Here is a 27454-nt window from a genome sequence, read left to right as displayed (position 1 = left end):
GACGCTAGCGTTATTTTTCGATTTTATATGAATATTTGTTCTTAGCTATGCGGCTATTGGTACATCGACCCTATGTGGAAAAAGAGTCAAAAAGGTTGGGCAGGCCTGCTCTATACGATGACACTAAGTTTGCTATGTGTTACAAGGGAAATATGAGACATGTCACGTAAAGAAATACCTAAGTTTTATAAAAAATGGACTTTTTCGCAAACTGTTCAGCTAGCTGGCGTACGAGGGGTCCAGCAATTTGAGAAATCCGAAAGGACCATCCTTTAGTTTTGGCATATACATACTACCCAGACAACCAGAAGTCGCATGAAAGTTCACGTAATAACTCGTTTATTCATACAAACTACATCAAAATCGCAGAATACGGTAGATAAAATCGCCAGGTTGATGAGTTTCATCACATAAAACGCTTCTTTTTTGAGTTCATTTGTACATTTTGTTTCGTCCCGTACACTCGTACAAAGTAAGGCGGATCAATCCGTAGCAGCTGTCAAATCAACATTTGTTATCATAAGTTCAGTCGCACAAGATCACAGGTTAGTTCGGTAGAAAATTTACACTTTCGCATTGTATGCTATTACTCATTACATAATATATGCACGTATATCCCCTCCACTTTTGTACGTAGAAGGCCTTTTCGTGACATCTTATAAGTGAAATTTTGCACATACAAAGCCTCCAGGTGATTTCGTTATACGTACATTTTGGTTGTCTGGGTAGCGATCAGTGACATAAAATTGAAATTCTAACGGCCTGATTTCAGCGAGAATTGGTCATAATGGCTTTTCGATTCGAGACAGAAAGCAATACAATTTTTACGCTTTTGGACACTGTGTCAAATTCGGAGAAAAAAAAGTCGATTCTATTGAGTGAGAAAAACAGAATATTATAAGCCCACAAAGAAAAAGCCCTGCCAAAAGTAGTTTAAAAACTCACACAATTTTAATTTAGATCTTACTAGTTCAATTGAAAATCAAGTTGCTATCATGGCTATTTAATTGAAAACTCCTCAAACATGTACTCGTATTGTCCGATCTACAACGATTTCTTAACATTTTCTCCAACTGTTGTTCGACGATCTTTTCGGGTAGGATTTTTTTCTTCGACTGTTCAAAGCATCCCAGTATCGTCGTACCTGCCACACGTTGGACGATTAACATTCGAATGATCAATTGGCAAAACAGCTCTCAGTTAACCCAAATAACCGCTAGCGCGCTAATTCGACTTTTTGGGCTTATAGGGCTATTATACAATATATATATATAGCATGCCAGTTGTATAATAGCTCTATATTAGCACGCAGGGTGAATTAAAGTGTTACCAAGCATTTAGCCGCATCGAGTCAAGGGGTGTGGGTTCGATTCCCGCTTCAGTCCGGAAAACTTCGTCAGGAAGGTTTTTCGACTGTGCCACTGGGCGTTGCATGCTAGTCCGTTGTCTAGTGTGGTGATTCCTTCAAAGGGCAAATTGCCCACTGGAAGCATTAACGTGTCGGTGTCTTTAAAAAAAAGTGCTATTCATTTACTTGGGAACCGTCATCCAGCCAACATACTTTTCACATGCTGCAAAGTTGATTTTTGGATGGATCTTTTTGAAATTTTCAGAAATTCCCGAATATTTTAAAATATATAAAATTTTTGAATACACCGAAACGTTACGACCGGCCTTCATATTCGGCTTCAGTGACCATGATTTTAGTAAGTAATGATATTTTCAATATTACCGAATGTTGTTTCCATGGGGGGTCAATGTTACCCAATATTAGCCAAATATATAAAAAAACACTTAAAACATTTTTAAACATGCTTTAAATTTCAAGAAATCAAAATATAGTACATAGACACGAGTAATAGGTGTCAGTATTTGCTTTGAAAATGTAAAACTTGCAAGATATGCACTATCAAATGAAATTTTAAAGAAATATAAAAAAAAAATGATCAAACTCATCAACGGTTATTCCAAGACACTCATGGGCTGAAAGGTTGGTGTCTTCAGCAAAATTGTTAAGCAGATCAAGGGATATCGAGCAGTAATACATATAAAAGGAAATTTATCCGCTAGGTGGCGCTATTAACAAATTTCCTTCAATCTTCTATATCTTAGGACCCTGATAAGCTAGAAGGTTGGTGTCTTCGGCAAAGTTGCTCAGCATATCCAGGGTTATCTGACAGTATAAAATATAATTGAGAGTTTATCTGTTGAGCGGCGCTATTAATCAATTTTCTTTAATTATCAGCATCTCTAGAGCTAAAAGGTTGGCGTATTCTACAAAATTGCTCAACAGATCGAAGGAATTCTGGCAGTAACAAATATAATTGAGAATTCATCCGCTAGGAGACGCTAGTAATCAATTTTCTTCAACTTTCTATATCTCTAGATCTTGATAAGCTAATAAGGTTGGCATCTTCGACAAATTTGTTCAGCAGATCAAGGGTGACCTATCAGAGTAACGCTTGACTGGGAATTTATCCGCTAGGTGGCGCTCGTAACAAATTTCCCGCAATCTTGAATATTTCGAGATTCCAATGAACTAAAAAGTTGTCTTTGGCATGATTGTTCAGCTCAAGGGTTATCTGCCATTAACAAATCTTATCTATGAATTTATCCGCAAGGTAAAGCTAGTAACTATTTTTCTTCAATTTTCAATATCTTGAGATTCTGATAAGTTAAAACAGCGGTTTTCACATGGTGCTCCGCGAAGACTTGGCAGGTGCTCCGCAACAGTTTCGAAAACTTGTACCAATGTCCTAAAATATCTTAACTTTTTTATTCTAAAATTATACCAAACAAAGTCGTATCTAGAACTTTCGAGACGATCAATTTAACTCTCTGTTTTGTTCTCTAGATTTCGGCTCTTGTAAACTTTGAGGTTATTTTAGTTTATATTCGCCTCTTGTTGTTTTCGACGTTATGGTGGATTACAACACAGTTTTTTCGACAACCGGTGTCAAAATCTTTATTATTATTAGACTTTCATGTACCTCGGTTATTTTTACGAAATGTCAGCGTTTGAGATAATATTTGGGTAAGTGGAAGGTTAAAAATATGCTGTCGGTGAAAGATTTCCCATACATTTCACACGGTTTCTTGAAATTAATTTGGAAAACAACCTAAAGTTAAAGACATTTTCCCCGACAAAACTTTCAAGGTGTGAGAGTTTTGTTGGGAAACTTATCCATGTCGAGGATTTGAGGTACATGCATCTTTGATTATAATTGATATTTTGACGCTGTGATATAAAATAAGAAATATTTCACCAATTTGATCAAAATTATGAATATATCCAAAAGTGCTGAACTTGCCTATTATATTTCAGACACAAAATAAAGGTCTAGTGGTATAATCAAAATTTCCAGGAAAACAATAGCAGTGGGGGGCAAAAGTTAGCTAGCCGAAACACAAAATATCGACACTTTTATGACAGACATACTTTATACAGGCCAAAAAATTATGGTGAATGAAAAAAAAAACACTAAATTTACATTAAAAAAGGCCCAAACAGGGTTAATTGTAATATGCCCAAGGATAGCAGTTTTTGCAAAACTAAAAGAAAATATAAAATTTTGGTGACATTTTTTGCATTCGATCAGGCATATTTCACTAAATTTGAAGATAATATGTGGATTTTATGAAATTTTCAATTATTTCCGTTAAATAATACATGGGTCGAACTTTTGCCCCACTATGGGCCAAAATTGGTTTCCAAACATTTATGCAAAAACTAAAACACCTTGAAGCGTGCCTAGAATAGGCCTAGAAACGCCCTTACATAAAATATTGAAAAAGCTTTTATATCAAACAGAAAGAAAAATCTATGTAAAGTTCAGCCTAAAATCATGCACATGAAGGGAATGCCAGATTTGTCACAAATTTACACGTCACATCGTGTAAAACTACAATAACATCATGTAAGTTTCTGCTGTATGTCGTGTAATCTATCATGGACTCTAACCGATTACACGACAATTCGCATAAATTTACATGATGTTGATGTCATTTTACACGATGTGTCATGTAAATTTGCGACAAATCTAGCATTCCCTTTATGTGCATGATTTTACGCTGAAATTTACATGGATTTTTCTTTCTGTGTTCATTTGGTTTCATGCAACAAAAGTTTGACCAAAAACTAAAATTTTCACGTTAAAAAATAACAAATCACCATAACTATAGCAAATCTCAACCGATTTTTATAATATTTGTAGTGAAAGTCTCTTACTTGACTGGCATTCAAACTATCATGACAATAATCAATTTTGTTTCAAATTGAGCTAGAAATCTTAAAAAGAAGCTCTTGCCCCACTCGAACTTTTGCCCCACTTTACTCTACTAAAGAAATATTTCGCAACAGAAACTCGCTCAATTGTTGCCAGAAAATTTCCCAACTATAGCAATTCTGCTGTTTCCAATCCACGGATTTTGAAATACTTGATGGAAGAAATATAGTTCTATTTAGATGTCAGTTGTCACAGTTAAACTTTCAAATAAAGGAGTTTACTCACTTAAAAAAAAAAAAAAAATTAAACAAAAATTGATGAAAGACTGACAAACGTAGGAATTATAGGGGCAAATTAAGCGAGTTTAATATAGAGATTTCAAACGGAGTGATGATGAAAAACAGGTGCTCCGCGCAACCATTTTATTTCAAAAAGTGCTACGCGAGCGGAAAAGGCTGAAAACCTCTGAGTTAGAAGATTTGGTGTCATTGACAAAAGTTGTTCAGTAGATCAAAGGCTATCTAGCAGTAAAACTTTGAATTGAAGAATTATCGCGCCATAAGAAACAATATTTTTTATTTGTATCTCAAGTATTGATGAGCTAGAATGTCGATTATTTGGTAAAGTTGTTCAGCAGATCAAGGGTTATCTAGCAGTAACAATTTGTTTGTAAGGTTATTCTCTTTAATCTTCTGTATCTTGAGATCCTGATCCGCCAGTCTTTGGCACAGTAAGTCAGTAGACCATAAGCAATTAATCAGATCCAAGGGGGGGGGGGAAACATGGCATCTTCGGAAAAGTTGTTCAATAGATCAAAAAAAAAAAAAACAAAAAATGGAAAACTGAACAAATATTCATCTGCTAGATGGTGATCCAATTCAAATGTTCTCCAATCTTCTGTATCAAAAAATCCTGAATAACTCAATGTTTGGTGTTTTATCAAACAGTTCAGAGCCTCAATATATACTTGATAGTGATAAAATTGATCCAAATTGAATTCTCTAGATGTCACTTCTCGATTTTAAGAACATAATAAGCAAGAGGGTTAGTATTCAGAGCAAATCATTTAAGATGGCTTAAATCTACATGGGAAGACCTACCAGTTGGTTTAAATTTCGTATGTTAAGTGGCACTACGGTATTTTTTTACGAAAATTTCTATCGCAAGATCCTCATAAGCTAGAATGTCGGTGTTTATGTTTTTTTTTTCAAAAGACAAACATATTTCCAATTGATTCTTATTTTGTTAACCGGGTGGTCTGGTAATATGTCTACAATTTAACATAACTCAATAAGCATACATTTTACTGTTCCACAAAACGAAACTGTTGTGTATAATTCAATGTAAGTGTTGTAGTCGATGATTTCGATGTTCCACTTTACCGTAATATTTAAAGTTAGTGCGTTTGAGTAGAACAAAATGCCTTAGTAATAATACAAAATGTCATTGATAAAAAACTTGTTTGAGTTGTGAGTTATTGAAAATCAACATAAGTCGATGTTCTTTTACTCGATTTTCTTACTCGATTTATTTACAGAAGCCGTCGAATTCATCATTGGTCTACTGAGCAATTTTGTCGAAGACACCAACTTTCATGCCCATCAGGGTCTTAAAATATAGAAGATAAAAGGTAATTAAAGGATAAATTTCCAATTAGGAGCAGTCCATTAATTACGTAAGACAATTTTCGGGATTTCCCGCCCCTGGTAAGATTTATTCCATGAAAATCAAAAATTAATTGTGTGGACCGTAAGAAATCTTATGTTTTCCTCCTTCAATGCCCGTATTGGCTTCTTAGGTTTTTTTTTATTTTTGATAATCTCTAGAAGGACTTAGAGCCAGGGTCCAATTGAGAAATTTTATTTTCAAAATTTTTGTTTCTTAATTGTGAAAATCGTTTTTTAATTTCTTTCTGCAGATCATGCCATATAATTTTCATAGCAGGATCGCGAGTGCGTTGAAATTGCCTTCTCCTAACGTTTTTAAGATGGATCAAGAGTTCAAGATCGTCGTCTCTAATCACGGATTCGAATTTTACATCACATTTTGGTATTGCAATGGCTTCAATAATGAAATTTGTTAAAGTTTCAAGAGCATTGTCAATATCAAGTTTTGTTTGAAAAGAAATGTTAACATCAAGATTAGAATCAATAAATGTTTCATATATATTTCAGTCAGCTCGAAAATAATTGAATGTGGAAGCAAATAGGCAGCTATGAAAGTAAATTTACCACGATGTGTTTCAACAGATACACCTTAAGTTCCAAAAACTTTAGTTTGAAATGACGAAAACATTTGAAGTTTTATACGCCTATGAATGATGATTGCAACTCCCCCACATGCCCCAACAAGTTGATCATTAAGATTAACGAAAAAGTTAGGATCTTTTTTTAAGTTTGGATCCAGGTTTTAAATATGTTTCAGTAATAACTGTTATATGCACGTTATTAGCTGTAAGAATATTAAACAGCTCGTCCTCTTTACCATTCAAGGAACGAGCATACCAATTCAAAATATTGAAATAGTTATTTGGATCCATTTTAAAAACGTAATCCAATAACAATTTGATTTGTAAATTTTACACCAACTTGGACTGCTTCAGTCATAGTGGTGGTTTTGAACATTGCATCAATCATTTGATTCAACTGTTCAGTTAGAAAAATAAAATCAGAGGCAGACATATCGCTTGAAGTAGGTACATTATCTGATGATTTTCCGTTAGGATTTTCGGTAGACGAAGAGGCGAAGTAGAAGTTTCCTGTTGCGGCAGGGTTTTTTTTTCCATTTGACTTGGAACAATTAGAACGGGTAGTCATAGTATGTAAAGGAGAGGAGTTCTAATTACCTGTTACGATATTGGCAAAGAATTTTCCTTGGTTAGATCCATTCGAAATTAAAAGATTCGAACGGCTACCCGAAGGAATAAAATTAGTTTGTGAATGAGCATGACTATAATCATTTGCCTGGCACGAGCCTCGACGACTCGCCTACGCTAAGGGCAAGCCTAAAAGTTAGACTTATGATTGCTTCCGCAATTTGTGCATATGGACTTATCGGTATCTTTCTTCACAGGACAGACGTCCGTAGCGTGAGAAGCACCTCCGCGGAAATCATGCATTTAGCATCCATGCGGCAATGCTTTGTTCCATGATCTCACTTTTGGCACCGATGGCACTGTGTGGGATTCTGGAATTCATTCAGGTTTCAGGAAATGTTCCCAAGTCACACGGACATCGAACATAAGTCTTGCTTTTTCTTCTTCTTTTTTCTGGCGTTACGTCCCAACTGGGACAAAGCCTGCTTTCTCAGCTTAATGTTCTTATGAGCACTTCCACAGTTATTAACTGAGAGCTTTCTTTGCCGATTGACCATTTTTGCATGTGTATATCGTGTGGCAGGTACGAAGATACTCTATGCCCTGGGAAGTCGAGATAATTTCCATCCCGAAACGATCCTCAAACGGTGGGATTTGAACCCACGACCCTCAGCTTGGTCTTGCTGAATAGCTGCGCGTTTACCGCTACGGCTATCTGGACCCCACAAGTCTTGCTTTTTCTAAAGCTTTAAAATATTTAGATCTTTTTTTTTTTATTAAAGTGAACTAATTAATATTCTTGAGAAAGCCCTTTTCGACCAATGCCAGATCGGGTTCTCCTTTTCATAATGATTACTCGGACTGGGGACAATCCAAGTAAAACATGTATTCCATTTTTGATGTTCGCGATCTTTAAGAGTATCCGGCAAAACGCGACAGTCTTCTTTCTTTGCGATTTGGAAGGAAACCTTGATTCCCCTAATGAAGTTCAAGATCTCCTGCCTAAATCCCCCAAATTCTTGAATCAAAGAGCCTGAGCTAGAGACTCCTTGATTTGGTGTTCGGAAAATTTGTCTAGAGCATCGAACTGATTGCTCATTTCGATGCAATTATCAACATTATCCATTTCATCTTTGGAAGAAAGTTCGCATTCCGGAGAAACGTCCTTTCTTCCATTCTTGCCACGTTTAGTGAAAGTTTTAAATTTCACTTTTTTTGACGGAAGTTGTAAATTCAGAGATTCACCCTTCCTTTTGTTTGTAGTTGCAACCATGTTTAGTGAATAAACGAATGAAGACGTGACCTTCGAGAGATATTTTCCCAAGAAGGTGAATTACCACCGCTGGCTTTCGCCAACGGGTCCAACGAAAAATCGAAGGCACAGGTCCAAACAAGGATCGTGAAGGGAGCAAAAAATAGTACTGAAATAGTAGTTTACGGAACAAGTTGCAGAATGATGATTTTTACAGCACGAGTCGTAAATTTATCCTACGATTCTTGCCGATTAGGATAATTACGACGAGTGCTGTAAAAATCGAGTTCTGCAATGAGTTACGTACAGCATTTTTTGCAATTTCGTAGAAGACCACTTGAGAGTATCAGAAATTATATCTGTATGCATTCACCATTATTTAACAATTTCTGAAAAATTGTTGTGTTATGATTCATTACGCAACTCAAAACAGCTACGTAATAAGAAAGCGTTGCGTAATGAATCATTACAGCACTGGTTTCAGTTGCGTAATGACTATTCCCGCACTGCATACCTCAGTGCAGGAAAGACAGCCGTTTCATGACAGATTGGTGTGATGAAAAACAGCCTATTACGATGAGAAATTGCAAAAAGCACTGTTTTGGTAGCACTGAAAAGTACTGTTTTATTGCTTTAGGTAGTTAAAAAAAACTTCTGAGAGCAGAAAGAATTCGTGTACGCATAGCACGAAGGTTCAATGCGCACTGTTTAAATTTAAATTAATCTAACTAGTAATATCCTTAAATTTTTATTAATCTTTGTAAGGATCATTTGATGATTCCCTTAATATTAGTACTTATATTCAAATTACGATTATTCTATTCATGTTATAATATTCAAGTTATTGAACATACTGATTTACTTAACAGTTTGAATTTGCTGTAGGGTTGATATCGATGTTGGTCAAAATAATATTTATTTACACAAAGTAAAAACAGTCTGAATTGATTAATCTAATTTCATAATAAGTTTTAGCTGGTTCAAAAATGATTAATTAACTTAAATAATTTTATAAATTATAGTTTGATTATTTTTTTATTTGTATTTTTCATAAACCTATTACATATGCATTGAAGTAAAAGTTCTTTGAATGAATATATTTGAATCATTTGAAGGGTTAGTCCTCAGAACCCACCTGAATAGAAAAATATTCGAATTTTTATTTTCGGAAATGGCCAAGTGAAGTTGTGAAGAAAAGTCATTTCAAATGTAGCTGGCTATAGAAATTTATTTAATTAATTCTGTCAAATAAATTTCCATTTTTTCCACCCCCTCCCCCGTAAATGCCCTACTATAGTTTCATCTTAAGTTGATAATTTCGTATTTTCGAAGAGCGAATGTTGTATTCTGAACTACTCAGTGAACTATTGAATTTACTTTAATTTCCAATGTTGATCTTTGGATTGCATTGTTTGAAGCTATGATTTAGGTCATACAATGATCTATTTTTTGTATTTTTCATTCAAAGAACCGGGGCCACAATGTAACCAGGAAAAATAATGTTTTAGTAGCCGTAGGCTCACTAAATTCTTGCATACCTTGTGACCCGCAGCATGTTATGATAATCTGAAATAGGTTGGCACAAGATATACGTTGACAACACAATTCACGCATCCAGTTCTTGTGCAGGTAGCTTTCAGCCACAACCTCCAATCTCACCAGCGAAAGATACATTTCTGCAGACAATGAATTCAGCGTAGGAATTTAATTGGCAAATGGATGGCAGTGCCAAAAAAATCAAGATTAAGACCATCATAACCACCTCTGTTTCCCAATGGAACAATTATCATTCCATTATGGTTTGCGTTTACACGTAGATTGTAGATATCTACAACATCGACGATCCAGTGCACAAAACCGCAAAACACTTCTGCTGCCGCTAGTTGGGGAAACGTTTACCTACTCTCCCTCCATCCTACGTCGAATTCTATTGAAACGCTCCGCCACAGTGTTCGTATGGGACACAGCTGCAGACGAGAGCCGGTCATCGTCACGGTCACCTCATCACTCGGTTTTTGTGATAGAACGCGTCAGGCCCAAGACAGATTCCTTCTGAAGCGTGACCGACGACGCCCAAATGGACTCCACTTCCACTCGAAGCCGGAGAACGAAACGGAACTGCACACATAAACGATGACACTGCCAGTAAGGTGGCCCATTTTCATGTGGAAAAAGTAAGTTGTAAAAATCTTTACTTACATTCCCCCATTTTTTCATTTGGACCACTAGAAGCTCTACGGAGGAGCTATACGAGCTTGCAGTATGTAGAAAGAAAATCAACCTTTTTTACGCAAATTCCATTTACGTAAATTCTATTCACGTAATATTACTCATCGGGAGCTTTAGCATTGCAATTCATGGTCCCGTAAGATCAAACAACTATGATATATTATGTTTTCAGTTCAACGCCTGCACTCTTTTGAATTAGGGACTTCAAATCTGAACGCATAACCTGCGACCTATTTGACGTTAATGAATAAGTTTTACACCCAAATAGACTCAATCAAATATGTTTAATAAAAAATCTAAAGGAACGGTTGTTTACATTCGTCCAAACATGTTTTAGAGTTGACGGATTCTGCTCAAATTTTCACATTTCTGGAAATCGGAATGAACAAATTGGGGGAGTGTAACATAAGGTTGTTATAGATCAATCATTATGGACCATTCTACTCTTCAGCTTAGTAGTGCGCTGTGTAGGGGAGATGCGGTCAGAGTCGTCAGGCGGTGAATTTGTATGTCAGCCCGCCCGAGACTGGCCCATCACCCGCATGTCAGCTCCAATTGATATCAATTTAGCACACTCTCGCTTTAGCCGGGTTTTGTTCCGTCAAATGGATCTCACCGCAAAGTGTTTGGTGTCGTCGTCGTTGTTGTTTTTGTCATGTTTAGATTGTGTGAGTGATAATTGGGGGCTGGATTTGTGGTCAATATGCGGTGCCGGTCGATGATGGACTGATCTCGTTTGTCGGACAATACGTCACCGATATGGCTAACGGGCTGTGTCCCAGAAGGTGCCAAAGATCTATGAGTACTCACATGCATCTTCGACATTGTTAAGAATGGTAAACTACTCGTAGTACATTTTTCCATGCACATTTTAGAAGCAAATAGCTGTAGTATGGTATTGACAGCGTGCTATTTGTACTACCAAATTGTCGATGTGCACCCAGAAGAGTCAAGAATCATTTCAATTGACCTTTCTCGTCAAGTGTATGGGAAGATGAATTGATTTGATTTAGTGAGTACGTACCACATAGTTTGTATAAAAACATTCATTGATATTTCTATTCCAAGAGAGAATATTTAAAAGTTCGCAAAGAATTGAATGTTCATAGACAGGCGTGAAATGTAGACGAACCGTTGCCGGAACCCACTATCAACTCATATAGGCCTGAACTAAAACTCTCACCGCTCAGCGAATACTTAACGGATTTCAATTATTTTATGTCAGTATACTCGTAAACATAGGGAGCCGGATCCTATTCTTGGCACTTTTGATTCACTTCGGCAGTAGGGGTTTTTGAAGGCCATTGAGCTCATATTTGGCCACAATATGCGTCGTACTCAAGTGCTTCTTATTGCAAGGTTTCAGACGATTCGGCCGAGAAAAACCCCCCATGCCAAAGTGAATCATGGAAGTGCCCAAGTAGCTCTGCACCCTATCTAGTTTCTAAAAATGGTGAAAGGATCGGGGAAATGTTCCTTTGGCCGGTGTTCTTCCAGTGGGTCACTGGGTCAGGTCGGGTGAAAAGGGTTATGTGCTTCTGTGTTTCTGGATGTAGGCATATTTCCAGTCACAGATAATTTCCGGAATCGGCTATAATGTGACCACTATATCAAGAAGTTTTAAGGTGAAGATGAATCCTCTGGCCGCTTCTAGAAACAAGATATGCGTATGCTGACAAAAACCTGTTTGAATCCGTTAAATATTCGCTGAACGAAAAGGGTTTTGATATTTTTGCTTTCACTCAGGCCTATACGGGTTAACTTTTGCAGCTATTCTTCCCGCAATTTATCCACAAATTCTTCCAGCATTCAATTCGGAAGCAACTCTTCCAGTATTTCATTCGTCCAGAAATTTCTCATATAATTTTCATTGATTTTTAGGGTCTGTTTTAAACTAATCTTTTCCTAAAAATTCTCACAGTGGAACACCCAAAAAACCAGAATTTTTTTTTATTATTTATTTTTCATTAGATTCTTCCAGGATTTACCATATGGATTCTGTTTGATGATTCTCAAGAGTATGGAAAGGTGAAATGATTTTATTCTATTAAACCATCAAGAGATTCCTTACTAGTTCTAAGTGCAATTCTTCAAATACTACTGCAGGACCCGATAGATTGATTTTTCTATAATTATCTCGTGACAATTGTATGTATTCTTCTGTTATTTTTCCAGTACTGTAAACAATTCAAATGATTCATCACCCATCAAGAATTCAGGTTTCATTTCATCCATCCACAGACACTGCTCTCATTTGATTTTGAAGCACGATCAAAGCAAGGGAAGAAAAACATCCCATCTGTATCGGTCCATGTTCGGCAATGTTTCGCAAGTAGTAAGGCAGCGTCCATTTATTACGTAACGCTAAAATTTAATTTTTTGGACCCCATCCCCCCCGTCCGTAACGCTTTTTGTATGACAAATTTCAAATTTTTGTATGAGCCGTAACGCTTGAGCCAACTCCCCCCCTCCCCCTAGAGCGTTACGTAATTTGTGGACGCCGCCTAACAAGCTTGATAAATAAGAGCAGCGAACGACAGCTCCAAAGAGAGAGCAATGACAAATGACGGATCTTGATTGTTACAGAGAGTGATAAGTGAGAGATGTTCTCGATTCTCTCTCAAGTTTCTCATTGTTTTCATCGAAAAAATCATTCTAGCTCTTTTTTTCTTTAAATTCCTCCAGAGATATTTCAATTAACCGTTAAAAGGCGTGAACGCCTTTTATGCACTCTTTTGCTCATATCTTTTGATTCAATTGATCAATTTTCAAAATTTTAACAGTATTGTGTAGGGGATTAGTTGTACCTTAAAATCAATTCACAAAGATTAAGATACCGGTGGCCAATCTAGATACATGTGAATGTAGGGTAAGTGTTCCCTTAGTTGTGGGTGTTCCTATAGTAGCGGTAGTGCCATATTCACTGATTTTAATACACTAGCCACAGAACCGACACTGTCAATCGACGTTTGGGCTTGTTAATACACGGAATAGGAATTTAGGCGGTTAAATGAAGTTCAATCGTGCTTAGTACCTTCACTATTGGTACATCTACCCTATATGAATACAGTATGTATCAAGTCTTGCGAGCTCATATGAAACATTTTTGAACCACAATAATTCTCAAAGAAGCACAAAACCTCCTCATCTTTTCCAAAACGTTATAATGTGAATATATAATCTAAAGGCTCCAACGGACATAAACCATAACAAACGGCCAAACGCTTGCATTTCTGGGGTAAAAACATCATATGGATAAAGGAGGATCATCAACTAATCTGAAAATAAACAGAAAAAAACGCACGAGTATCAAACAATATATGAAATTTCATTGAAAAAGTCAAATAATTATTTCAAAATAGAAGGACATTTGCTACCAAGTAATTTTTATTATTAGAAAACACCCATTTGCGAAACATCAAAAAACACTGTTTCGGCAAATTGGAACATATAAAGTTGGGACATTTTGAACGTGTAGGTGTCATTTTCAGTTTTTAGTCCGTATATATCTGATATCCATCTGATGAGAATCCTGAAACAATTTTGATCAGAATTCGGCATCGATGCTGATTAAATCCTGTGAGGATTCTGATGGAAACTTCTTCTAATCAGAATCCTGGAAATAATTCTGATTTTTACGGGGATTCTGACAAGCATCTCGAAAGATGATCTCTGATGAGAAACCTGAGAGGATTCTGATGAGAATCCTTAGAACTTTGATAAGAATCATGAATAAATTCTGTTGAGAATCCTGCGAAGAACCTTATATCAATCCTGCTAGGAAACCAATTAGAATCCTGAGTGGATACTTATAAGGATTCTGAGAGATTCCTGAGAGGATTCATCCGAAACTTTCTGGGATTCTTATCCTCCCTTCCAGGATTCTAAATGAAATTTAAGTATAAAAAATAAATCATTAGCTACTAAAACATTGATCAAATAAATTCAAAATACTCAAATTTAGCTTCCGATTGTTTAACCTTTACGAATCAGTTGGACTTCTATTTCTCGTGCTGGGAATTCTCTTCAAATCGTCATTTATGTGCTAATTTAATACACTGCGAAACACATTTTTGTCTCAAGCACCTAAATACCCCTATTTACTTAATTAAGGGTTGTTGAATCCATTCCCACTTTCAAAAATATCATAGCACATCTAGTTTTTGAGATATTTGCTGTTGAAAATGCTAAATTAGACTATTTCAGCCAACTTGCATGCAAGTTTGACAGCTTGTACGGCAATTTAGTTGCTTAATTTGCCTCGGAACTTAAATTTAATGTGTATAACAATACTTATCAACAAAGTTCATAATACTTCCGATGCTCTTAAGTTATTTTTTGTTGATTAAGAAAAGTATTATATTTTGCCATATAAGAGAAACGAAGAATTTTGTATGGGGACTGTAAGCATGTTGAAAAAATCGATTTAATATAAATTTAACCTTGTACTTTCAACCAAATTATATCTGAAATGAAAGTTGAAGTCCTATTTTGCATGTTTGGCGACCACCTGTAGCTAAAAATTGTGACGTGCTGGAATATTTCTGAGAACGGCATCAGAGTCAGCAGCCCCAAATCTACTAGAGAGACATAATTTGATCTTTGAGACACGCAAAAATATCATTTTTGTTACGCTGTGATATTGTTTAAAATATGAATTTAAACTTCGAACTAAAACTTAAACTCCGCGGCTACTGAACAAAACTCCAAATGGCCCATGTACGTCCAAATAGTCTCAACTTTATATCTGCAATTTTTCATTAGCTGAAACAGTGTCATTTGTCGCATAATACAGTTTTTTGATGATAAAAATCGGTCTTCTGGAACCTTAAACGGGGTTCCGAAACAGTACTTAAATTTGCAACTCAGATTCGAAATGATCAGAAAGACTTCCGTCATTTTTTGTCGAGTAAATACCCAAGTAATTACAAGCTTATTTTTGGGAAATTATAATCAGAAGACACAGTGTGTTTGTTTGACAAATTGAGACATGAATTTGCGAAAAAAATACGCGTTCTAGTTAAACTCGAACTCACGACTCCGTGTACGCTAGAACGGCGCTTTAACCAACTAAGTTACAGAACACCTTATGATATGATTCTGCGGAATAGAAAGCCAAACTGAATCCAAGTACTAACTATAAACACGTCTCTTTTCGCAAATCCATGTCTCTTTCGGACTTAGATGCCAAATCCCCAACACGCTCGGGTTTGTATCTCCCGATTACAAGTGAGAGCGAATTGTTTATAGGGTGATGTACTAGTATCCATCGTATTAAGCATTGATCAGTGAGAACTGCAATTTTCCCAGTATTGCAATCAATGATGCTGATACAAACCGATGCCGAACAATTCATTCTCAAAACGGCTTTAGAATTGTACAATAACATTTTGATAAATCTTGATCCCTTTTTGGAAATAATGCAAAGAAAATGCATCTTACCGTATTCTCAATCCGTCGTATCGTTTTCAACTCCGTCGCAATCAGTTTCCAGATTCGTCTCACAACTTACGGCTCACTGTGTGTATTTAATTGTTAAAACACAACATATCAACGCTATAATAAAATGTTTTACTAGAATATATAGATCTACGGGCATCTCCCTCCATTTCTTCAGCATGATGGTATATACTTATTTCCTTTAAAATTAATTGTTCGTCATCAAAATTCAGCCCAAACATATGAACGCAATTCCTTTTGACCGTACAATTATGGCATTTGCTCACAGTACAGCGAAAACAACACAATCAAAGGAATTGTATTTTTACGTCGAGCGTCGCGCACACATTGATGCGCATAAGCTTTTTTTCTCAGTACGACGGATAGAACTTTGTTTACATTCTCAATTATACGCGGCGGTTGAGGAAATTTCGTAAAATTTGGTGATTTATTGAAGTTTTACGGCGTGTGGTTGGAATGAAATCCTTCAGTGAAGAAGTACGAAGGTTTTCCATAGTGAAAATAAGTGTCCGGCGAAGTAAGTCACCCACGGGGGCGGGAAGAAACTTGTGTTGGAAAGTGGTGTGGCTCAGTCGATCGCTAAGCATTTCCCTCAAATCGTGTTCGTCCATGCGATTTCGGTGAAAAAGTGCAAAGTGGATAATTGAACTGAAGTTATTTACCGAAATACAGTAGTTTTATTGCATTTTTGGTGTATAAGTGTACAAACCATAACAGCTTTCACAAAATAACACTTGGATAATGAATCTATGTTGCAGGTAAGTTTGAATATCCGCCGTAGTGGAACATTTAAAGTTTGATACGACGAATAGTGGCGCTTACGACGAAGTAGAACAAAACCCTAGATACTGAGTTCTTACGCTCTGCAGCCGCATACCTATAAGCCGAATACTTGCCGGCAAGAAATTCAGTATGCGTTGAGCTCTCAGTGCGGTCGCACGTTCTACGCACGCATCTCGGGATGCATTAAAATACGTATTTTTTCGCAAACTCATGTCTCAATTTGTCAAACAAACAGTGTGTTTGTCTTCTGATTATAAGTTCCCAAAAGTATGTTTCAGACCTACCAGCAAATCTGGTATATGCCAGTAAAGGGCAAACATTCATTAATGTAACCACAAGCATTATAATATTGCACGTATTCTAATGTACACCAACAAAACTGATGCGACATTGCTTTTATTCGAAAAAAAATCAAGAGCTGTCAGGCAATAGAGCATTAACGCTACGTTACTGTCATGTATACCTATCTCAAATGATATTAATTATTCTACCTTTTGAATTGGTACCTTTTATCTGTTCGCACCTACGGTATTTCTGAGCTATAAATACTGACTGTTGTAGGCTCAGTAGAGAGACTTCCCGAACTGTGGACAGATTAACAATTTTGTGAAGCAATTGCTGTATTGAGATGAACGAAATTGTTCTTTAGTGTTGACGAATTTGTCAAGTGTAATGTTGAGCAGTAAAATCCAATGATTTAAATGTTTTATTGTAGTCATTAGGGTTCCTAGTACCGACCCCTTTTGACGAGTACCGGTTCCACGGTACTGTAACTCTCAGTACCGGTAGTACCGGTAAAATACCGGTACTGGAAGATTTTTTTGCAATCAATATAAAGCATTCAATATTGGACAAAATTAAATCATCTTTTTCACATTCACCAATAAGCCCAAGTTTGCTAAAGCTTGTTCTTCATTTTTATAAATAAGTAAACCGTTCTAACTTTATAACTCATGAAACAATCAAAAATGGGCGTAGACATTCAAGTTTGGTCTGACGTGGTGGGTCACATTAATTCATATATGTTCTTTAACCATCCATAGTTGACCGTTTTACAGGAAATTGGAAAAAGTTGCAGATGCATTGTGTAATTCTATATTATGCAGAAAATCGTTCAAAATGAATAGTTTATTGACTATTTTCATGTTAACACCTTGCTTATCATTCATAAAGAAGGATTTAAAAAATCCAAAGCTTGTTGAAAGGTCAATGTTTAACTGCCATACTTGTGTATTTATATAACTAAACTTTCAGACACGGAGATATCTCTTTTCTAGCCCATCTGGATGCATCTCGAATTGTTGCCCATGCATCCTGAAGTGTCAACATTTTTTTCGTTTTGAACAGATTCGCAATTCACGAATTATTCCAACAATTTATATCAATCTTTGTATCATAATTGAAGCACCTTTAAATGCTTCAATATCCTGATATTGTTTGTACCTAGTTGTCTAGGAAGCTTGATATTCACCATTAGAAACTTCATTTGTATTCGGCAATTGATAATTCGATAATCCTGTTGATAACCATAGGATCTGCTGAATCATTTCCGTTCAATAATTTAAGTTTTAATTTAGATGTTCAAAAAAATTGTTTTAACAAGATGCAAACAATGAGCGTGTCTCTAACGTTTTATGTACGGAGATAAACCGTCCTTAGTGCTGGAAAGATTATAATTCGAATAGGCCTGTATGTAAATGTTCCTTGATCGACCTGAGAAATTCACCATCAACAAATTTTTCCAAACTTACGTACCATTTATTATGAAGGAATTTGTTGATTCAAACGGTTATTAGATTTTTCATCAGTACCGAAAATACCGGTACTCAGTGCTCTCCGGTCCCGGTATTTCGGTACCAAAAAATGGTCGGTAGTACCGGTACTTTCGGTACCGGTACTCCCGGTACCAAAACCCTAGTAGTCATGGAATCGGCAAATTTGCGTATTTAAGATAAGATCGTGGAATCCTTTGGATATATTTTCGATTGTTCGTTGTATGAGTTGTTGCAACTTGTATGCTTTTAAAGAGTTATTAGAAAGTTTCTAAAGGGGAAAGGACTGTCATGTATACCTATCTCAAATGATATTAATTATTCTACCTTTTGAATTGGTACCTTTTATCTGTTCGTGCCTACGGGATTTCTGAGCTATAAGTACTTGCTGCAATTGGCGCAGAAGACAGTGACTTCCCGAACTGTGGACTGATTAACATATTATTTTATTCTTTATTTGCAGGATATAAAAATTACAAATGTATCAATGCACTAATTTTACTTTATGAATTGCTTGGCTGCTTTATATTTTTTTTTTCAAAAATCGTCATCAACTCAAGCATTCTAAAAATATCTATTTCAAGAACCTTGGTCAAGTTTCAATTGATCATAGGCCATTTGTTTAAAATAAATAAATGGTAGCGTGATGAACAATGACAAATTAGAATTTTTTCAGAGAATCTGAAACTGATCTACCAAAACCGTAGATAACAAGATTTTTACTCGCGACCCACCAGGGACCGCCTCACGACCCCCCTAGGGGTCGCGACAGCTTGTACGGCAATTTAGTTGCTTAATTTGCCTCGGAACTCAAATTTCATGTGTATAACACAGGCTATCGACATGATGGAGACACCATCTTCTATGGTGACAGAGGGCTCGATTAGCTTGTCAGATAGATTGGGCCCGGGACATCCTGTCTACTTCAAATCGCTGCAGCTGATATAGGGCATGTCCATTGCCTGGTATAACAATACTTATCACAAAGTTCATAATACTTCCGATGCTCTTAAGTTATTTTTGGTTGGTTGGTTAAGAGAAGTATTATATTTTGCCATATAAGAGAAACGAAGAATTTTGTATGGGGACTGTAAGCATGTTGAAAAAATCGATTTAATATAAATTTAACCTTGTACTTTCAACCAAATTATATCTGAAATGAAAGTTGAAGTCCTATTTTGCATGTTTGGCGACCTGTAGCTGAAAAATGTGACGTGCTGGAATATTTCTGAGAACGGCATCAGAGTCAGCAGCCCCAAATCTACTAGAGACACATAATTTGATCTTTGAGACACGCAAAAATATCATTTTTGTTACGCTGTGATATTGTTTAAAATATGAAATTAAACTTTGAACTAAAACTTAAACTCCACGTCCAAATAGTCTCAACTTTATATCTGCAATTTGTTCGGGAAACTATGGCCTAGTACAACGAGCGAAAACTTCGAAGGGGGCATGGGATGCACTTCAAAAGGCATTTCAAGATGACAGTCTTCTGCGAAGATTTGGCCTGCTAAACAGATTAACATCCGTGAAGCTTTAAGAGTGCATTTGTGTGGAGGATTATGTGGACGAGCTAGTCACCACAACGAACAGTTTGAGCGGGATCGAATTTGAAGTTAATGGCCAATGGCGTCGTTGCTGATGAAAGGACTTGCGGAATATTACAACCCAATGATTATGAGACTTCAGGTATCTGAAATCGAACCATCGACTGACGTCGTGAGGGCGAAAACATTGCTATTTAAGGCGTCAAGCCAAGGTGCGTTGTTCACGAAGCAAAAATCAAGGCAACTCATGTCAGAAAAGAAGACTGCAGCGTGTTTTATGTGCAAGAAAGTTGGGCTATTTGCTGCGAATTGTCGGATGCTTCTAAGTTCAAGAGGAGTGCTTTGTGTGAAATGCTGACCGTGGAGAAACGAAGACGGTTGGTTCTTTGATTCGGCAGCAAGTTCGCATATGACGAAAAGTAGCAAAAATTGTTCGAAGTAAGACCTGGTGCACTCGATTGACACAGCCAACAATCAGTCGATCGCGTCAATGGATCATTGAAGATAGTTTTTGCAAGTGCTCACCGCATCAAAACAAAGGCACCACTGTATATGGGATTTAACATTGTGACAGCATTGCTGTTCTGTCAAACACACAAGGCTACGGTGGCGCTATCTATGCTTTCCATAGCGGCCGTTTTGGTTATTTTAATGATCCATTGCCAAAGGTAAGGTGGAACTCGAGCTTGAAGAACGACCAATAGAAATTCAAGATGTTTTGCAAATTCCGGATTTGGCAACCAATCTTTAATCTGTAAATACAATCTGCAAGAAAGGTCTGACGATGGTGTTCACTGCGGATAGGTGTAGAGTCGTGGATAAAGGAGGACATGCCATCGCGCCTGGAATTGCGGGAGATGAACTGTATCGTTTGAACCAAAAGCAACTCCACAAATCCTTCCTAACGATTGAAGCTGCAATATGGCACAAGAGACTCGACCATTTGAATCAACAAGGTATGCACAAATTGGCAACGATGGTAGATGGAATTAAGCTCAAGATAGAAGCTAAGTTGGAGTGCGTATCGTGCATCAAAGGTAAACAGGCGAGAGATTCATTTTCTTCAAGATATTCTAGAGTAAAAGTCTGCTGGATCTAGAACATGTGGGCGTGTGTGGACCCGTTAAAACACCGTCAATTGAAGGTAGCCGGTATTGTCTTACTCTTCAGGACGATGCAAGTAGAAAGGTAATCGTGTATTTCTTGGAAGCAAAAGATCAAGTGTTTGAAGCTTACGAGCATTTCAAATCGATAGTGTATGTGCACCGTGAAGTTCTGGAGTGCAGAGACCTAAATTAAACTCAAACTCTTATATGGTCCAGGGGCAGGTTGATCGCTTCTACAAGACATTAGTGGCAGCGCTTGTAGCTTGTTTAGTGTGGCGCGCGTTGACTTCCACACGAGGGAACCGTAATCGGGTGAATACTAGATTTTCAGGTCGAGTGTTGTAACCCAGTGGATGACCGGCTTGGATTGGTCACTAGTCTCAGGGTCTCGGAGGACTGATGATTCGACGAATCTTTCTGTTTTGCCACACCCAGCTAAGCGATCACCCACCACAGGCACGCACCCTGCTTCTTACGCATCATGTATCGCCCAGACGTTACGATTTTTAACTAACCTAAAAATGTTGGTCTAATTTCCTGCATTCGCAAATGTTTTCCGCCGGTAACATTACTAAAAGAATTTCGAAGTTATTGAAAAAACACCTTGAAGAGTACAAAGTTCCGGAGCAGGCATGATGATACTCTATGCCCAGGGAAGTCAGGGAAATTTCCATTTAGAAAAGATCCTACACCGACCAGGAATCAACCGCAGACGTCTTCAGCTAGGCTTTGTAGCCACAGGCGTTATTATTAGGCTAATGATGGTCCCTTCCAACTCAACTGTGTTCTTCGTATCGCAGACCTCGCATATCCTGTAGGAATGTATCCCCCTAGATTGCGGGTTACTCTCGTGTGACCGATTCTCAATCTGGAGATTATTGTTTGGTCTTTCATTGACTTCAGATACATCTAAGCACCAACGCTTTCTTACGTTTTCCGCAGGTAGTCCCCACGCCAGTTTGTCCACTCAATCTGCCATACCTGGCGCAAAGTTTGTTTCATCAAACGTTGAATATCTAAATGATTTCGAAACATGCTTCTGACTTTTCTCAGGAGAGATTGTACAAGTTTGAAATCTACCGCATTACAGAAGGGTGCAGAGCTGATGTCGTTGGTACACTTGAACGCTGGACAGTCGAAGATGACTCATAGCCGCTAATGGCAGGAAGTAAAGAATTTGCTAGCAATGCTAACAGATGGGTATTTTTATACTGCACATCGGCCTATGAATTGAGCTTGTTATGACTGCTGGATAAGTGCTTGCTTGTGTGTGAAATGAGCGAGTATAGGCATCTACCTTGGAAGCAACAATATCAGTTGGATTTCGTGTAATTGTTAATCTGTGATTTGGAATAAATGATAAATACTAAAACATACTAGTAATTTAAGGTAAAACTTTCATGTTTTCTGGTTATCATATATAAAACTATTCACTTTGAAGTTAGCGATATTGTTTTGATAGAAATCTGCAATGTAAATAAAATTCGCACACATTCAACCTATCCGGGCAGCAATGTAAGCTCATCATGCTCACAGCAGCACTAACACGTGCTTGAATCTTTCTCCGTTGGTGCAGGATGTAAACATACTGCGTGCTGCCATGCTGAATGGCAAAATCAGTGAGGTGGAAACGTATGAATGGAACCAGTTTAGACACAGCGAGAATTATGGAGCATAAGTATACATTAAAACGGCGCACACTGGAATAACTTCAACATATGTAGTTCCAGGCAGATGTCAGCCAAACATTGCTTAACACTAACACTAGAGGGCGCAATTTTGGAAGGAAGTTGAACACATACACGCACACAAGTACAGGGCACGGATTTATCGATTTTTGTTCTACCGTTTTGACACTTTTTTATGCAATGATCTAAAATTAGGACAAAATCTGGACGACATTAATATGCACTTTTATCTTTTGCACTTGCACTACGATGACTTTCTCAAGACATGGAAATCACTTTGCAATTAATTCTTCATCATACTAAATTGCTCCAATCACATCGAGTGGCATTAATTTCCAAGGCAGCCACTGTTGAAACTGCTTACTGCAGCAACACTAGCACATTACACACCAGGAGGAAGCCATCATCTCTTGGATATCTGCAAGCAACACACAACACACTCCCCCTACCGTTGAACTCGCGGGGTCAATCGTGAGATTTTCCTTCATCCAAGAATAGCGATAACTCGCGCCGTACTTCAACTCGGTAGATTAACGTTTTAACCCTCGATTATTACCCGCGTCGACCATTCCGGAATGGATTTTAACCAGCAACCGCTTCACGGTTTTTCGACAGACAAAGTATCCCCTGCGTGATGCGCGAACTGTCCCGTGTGTCTACTCGTATGGGAAGGTGGGGCTTTTCTCCTTAGTTTTCCCAACACAGTCTAATAATTTCGCTTGCTGCTGCTGTTTTTTTCACTCTACCCACATTCACTGGATCGAACTACTCTCGCTCACTGCTTACACGATTACTCACTATCTGGCAGAGTGGTTCTCAACTTTCGGGTGGTTTATTAACTCTTACGGAAATTGTGCAAATTCTTGTTGTCTGGACGAAATTTGAATTTTATCGTAATAGGCTGTTCTTATTATCGCAAATCTGTCTTGATCTGTCGTAATAGTCATTCCCAGACATTGCAAAATTCGTTCTCAATTGATTTTGAAGCACGATCAAAGTAAGCGAAGAAAAACATCCCATCTATAACGGTCCATGATCGGCAATGAATCACAAGTTGTAACAGGTTTGATAAATAAGAGCAGCGATCGAGAGCCGCAATGAGAGAGCGATAATAAAATCCATTTTTCTTGCTTGTTGACCATTGGAGGTACAGTATTGGACAAAACATTTGCAACTTTTTCGATTTTCCATACAAAATGATCAACTTTGGTAAGCTATATCTCAGTTATTTATAGAGCGATTTGAATGAAATTTTGGCAGAACATCAGACATAACTTGAATTTTAACATATATTTTTGAGTAATTTTTCCAATCACAAGTTCAAAAGCAGAGGGGCCCAGATAGCCGTAGCGGTAAACGCGCAGCTATTCAGCATGACCATGCTGAGGGTCGTGGGTTCGAATCCCGCTGGTCGAGGATCTTTTCGTAATGGAAATTTTCTCGATTCCCAGGGCATAGAGTATCTTCGTACCTGCCACACGATATACACATGCAAAAATGGTCAATCGGCAAAGAAAGCTCTCAGTTAATAACTGTGGAAGTGCTCATAAGAACACTAATCTGAGAAGCAGGCTTTGTCCCTGTTGGGACGTAACGCCAGACAGAAGAAGAAGAAGAAGAAGTTCAAAAGCAGTAACGGTTTGACTAAAGTCAATTTTTTGTCGATTGAAGGAATAGCTTCATGGTATCTTCAGCGAAGTTGTAGATTTTAACGAGGTGAACAAGTTTGCTGAAGACAGTTTTTGTGTAGGCCTATCAGATTTTGAGAGAAATAGTTTTGAATTTTTCGTCGAAAATTACTCTTTAGATAAACCGTTATAATTTATAAACCCGTGTTTGGAAAAATCACTCAAAAATATATGTTAAAATTGAAGTTATATCTGATGTTCTGTGAAAATTTCATTCAAATCGGACGATAAATAACTGAGATCTAGCTTACCAAAGTTGGTCATTTTGTATGGAAAATCGAAAAAGTTGCAAATGTTTTGTCCAATACTGTAGGTGTTTTATTTTACTGGCACGAGAAACAATCCCCAAACATCCGATAGCAATCCCGGGCTTGGAGCTTGTTCAGATCGGTTTTATCATGCACTGATATTCCCCCGCTCTAATCAGAGCTGCAGCAGTATACACACATAAATCAGAATGCCGAAATCAGCTGTGCGAATCTCGGTTAAAGTTCGTTTGCTGACATCTCAGCAAAACTGACGTTTGATGTCAGCGGCACCCGAAGCTGCTGCTATAAACAAACTTGATTTTTAGCTGAAATATCAGTTAAAATTCAGTTGCTGACCGCTCGGCTGTGCGGATCTCGGTAAAAGAATGAAAATAAGCCGAGCTCAACTGAGTGTGTACGATATACAGGCTATTTTTTTAAATTTCAAAATTATGTTGAATGCTTCCCAGTATGATTTTCATACCCGCAAGTGGATTTCTACGAAATTGCAAAAAATGTTGTAAGCAACTTGTTGCAGAACTCGATTTTTACAGCACTTGCCCTAATTGTAATTATAAATGAACGACTCGTGTTATAAAACTCATCATTCTGTACCTTGTTGCATAAATTACTATTATGCAACAAGCTGCAAAATGAAGATTTTTTTCAGCACTAGTCGAATGCTCAAAAATCTGGTTTTCCAACGAGTTGCATACAACATTTTTTGCAATAATCAAAACTATAGTTACAGTTGGATGTTTTAACGATCATCGATCCTATTTTCACTCAAAATCCTTCAGATGATTCTGATTCAGATGGACCAAATTTTGTAAAATCGGAAGGTAGTTAACTATACAAAGAAAAAAAACCGAGCAACTCAATTAAGGCACTCAAATATTAATTTGCCAATTTTCAAAACAGATCGTAAAAGTATAGTCAAATATCCCTAACTCGATATTAAAGGGACCGTCGAGTTAGAGAGGTTTAGAGATATAGAACACATATTTTAGATTTTTTTTTAATTTCTCCAGTAAACTTACATGAGAAATCGAAACAAATCGCATTGATTTATGTTATAAGTGTTACGTCTGTTTGTCTGTCATAGTAGAATTGCGATGAATAACAATAAGGGATCATTCACAAATTTCATAACGACACCCACCCACCCCCTTCAGCGTTATGAAATTTGTGAATGGTCCCTTTTTGTAATTACTGCAAAAATGACCAAACCCTAAACTTGATAAAAGGCAAAATTTTTACTGCCTCCAGCAGCCAGCCATCGCATTGAGAATCACCAGATGCATTTCTCGCTTCCAGTTTCAGACTGGAGTTTGGTTTCGTTGTGGTTGTGATTTTGGTTGAACTTCGTTTCGCTCTCTTCTCTCTCTTGATTTAATTGAAATTCGTCCGAGGTAAACAGCGGCTGGCTAATCTGGGACTGGGATATTTTTGTTTCAGCAATAAAGCTATTCGGTTTATTTAGAGGGCGAAAGGCATCTATAATGTGAACAAAACATTTTCGTGAACGCACGAAATGATTGAAAGTGTAATTACGATTGATCGAATAATGATAAATTGAACTGCTGAGCCAGCAAATCATAAACACTGGAAACCTTCTATGTTTGGCAATATGCAAAAATAGCATAAGCAAGAAAGCCAAAATTTATGAAAGTCCAATTGGAATCACCCATACATTGTAGTTTATGTTCAAGCAGCATAAAAATTGTCTCACTGCAGTTTACGTACGTAAATGTGTTTGTGTCGACAGTGCTGGCAATATGTTATTACGATGGCAGCGCCATCCCAGATGGCTGAATGTAACGGATGTTCAAGATGTGGAATCTAGATGGCAGCAATGAACTTTACAGTGTCGGTCAAAAAGTTTGGAACATCGCTAAATAATATATTTTGGACTGGCCAAATAAGTGCCTGGAAGTGATGGATTTATTACATACCTACACAGTTCGAACGTAACGTGTAAATTTCTGAAAAATATAATTCACATAATTGGAGCCTGAAATATCATGGATATTTACATTATACACTCCCGTGCAAAAGTTTGGGTTCACCCCCTCAAAAACATACAAAAGTGATCTGTCCATATCTCTGTGATTACACGTCCAATTGAAACTCTCTAAGTCGCATTCGAAAGGCAAAGAGTTATTCGTATGTATTTATCCAAAAACATTTTTTGAATTTTGTGTACTAAATTTTTACTTAAACTTGTGACATTTTTCAAAAAACACACTGAAAAATCATATCTAATTTCCTCAGCACTAGGTCGACCAAAATTTTAAATCAAAGTGTCATTAGAATCGTAATCTTATATTCTTTGAGGAGACCCCACGAAATTTTGGCGGAAAAATCTGGAAAGTATTCAAAATCAATGAAACAGTCAGCCAAGTCATCGTGCAAAAGTTTGGGTTCACCCCTCATAATGATGCAAATCGTGCAAAAGTTTGGGTTCACCTGAGCCGCTCACACAACAATTTTGTCAATATCTCCGCCATTTTTCAACCGATTTTAATAGTTTAAAGCTTTTTAGAGCGCAACTAATGGCGCGTACATGAGTGGTTTGAGATTTGAGTAAGTTCAGGTGAACCCAAACTTTTGCATGATACACCATACTGAGGGGTG

The 27454-nt window shown here is 37.3% G+C and overlaps 1 protein-coding gene across 10 annotated transcripts in view; it reads right to left on the bottom strand.

Moving 5' to 3' along the window:
- LOC5577246 (tyrosine-protein phosphatase 99A) overlaps window positions 1-27454 on the bottom strand; it is a 439034-nt gene that overhangs the window by 63317 nt on the left and 348263 nt on the right. For 2 of the 10 annotated variants that reach the window (XM_021854722.1, XM_021854732.1), the window contains exon 1: window positions 23331-23613. The exons of 3 other annotated variants lie outside the window; for them this stretch is intronic. The gene's annotated coding sequence lies outside the window, so the exon portion shown is untranslated. Of the gene's footprint in view, window positions 1-22995; window positions 23157-23271; window positions 23614-27454 lie in introns of those variants that run through there. 5 more of the 10 variants (XM_021854748.1, XM_021854758.1, XM_021854746.1 and 2 more) reach the window with 3 other exon arrangements.

The sequence above is a fragment of the Aedes aegypti genome, chromosome 1 (assembly GCF_002204515.2).
Source record: "Aedes aegypti strain LVP_AGWG chromosome 1, AaegL5.0 Primary Assembly, whole genome shotgun sequence".
Taxonomy (NCBI): Eukaryota; Metazoa; Arthropoda; class Insecta; order Diptera; family Culicidae; genus Aedes; species Aedes aegypti.
Note: the sequence above shows the minus strand (reverse complement) of the source record. Positions and strands in the feature narration are given on the sequence as shown.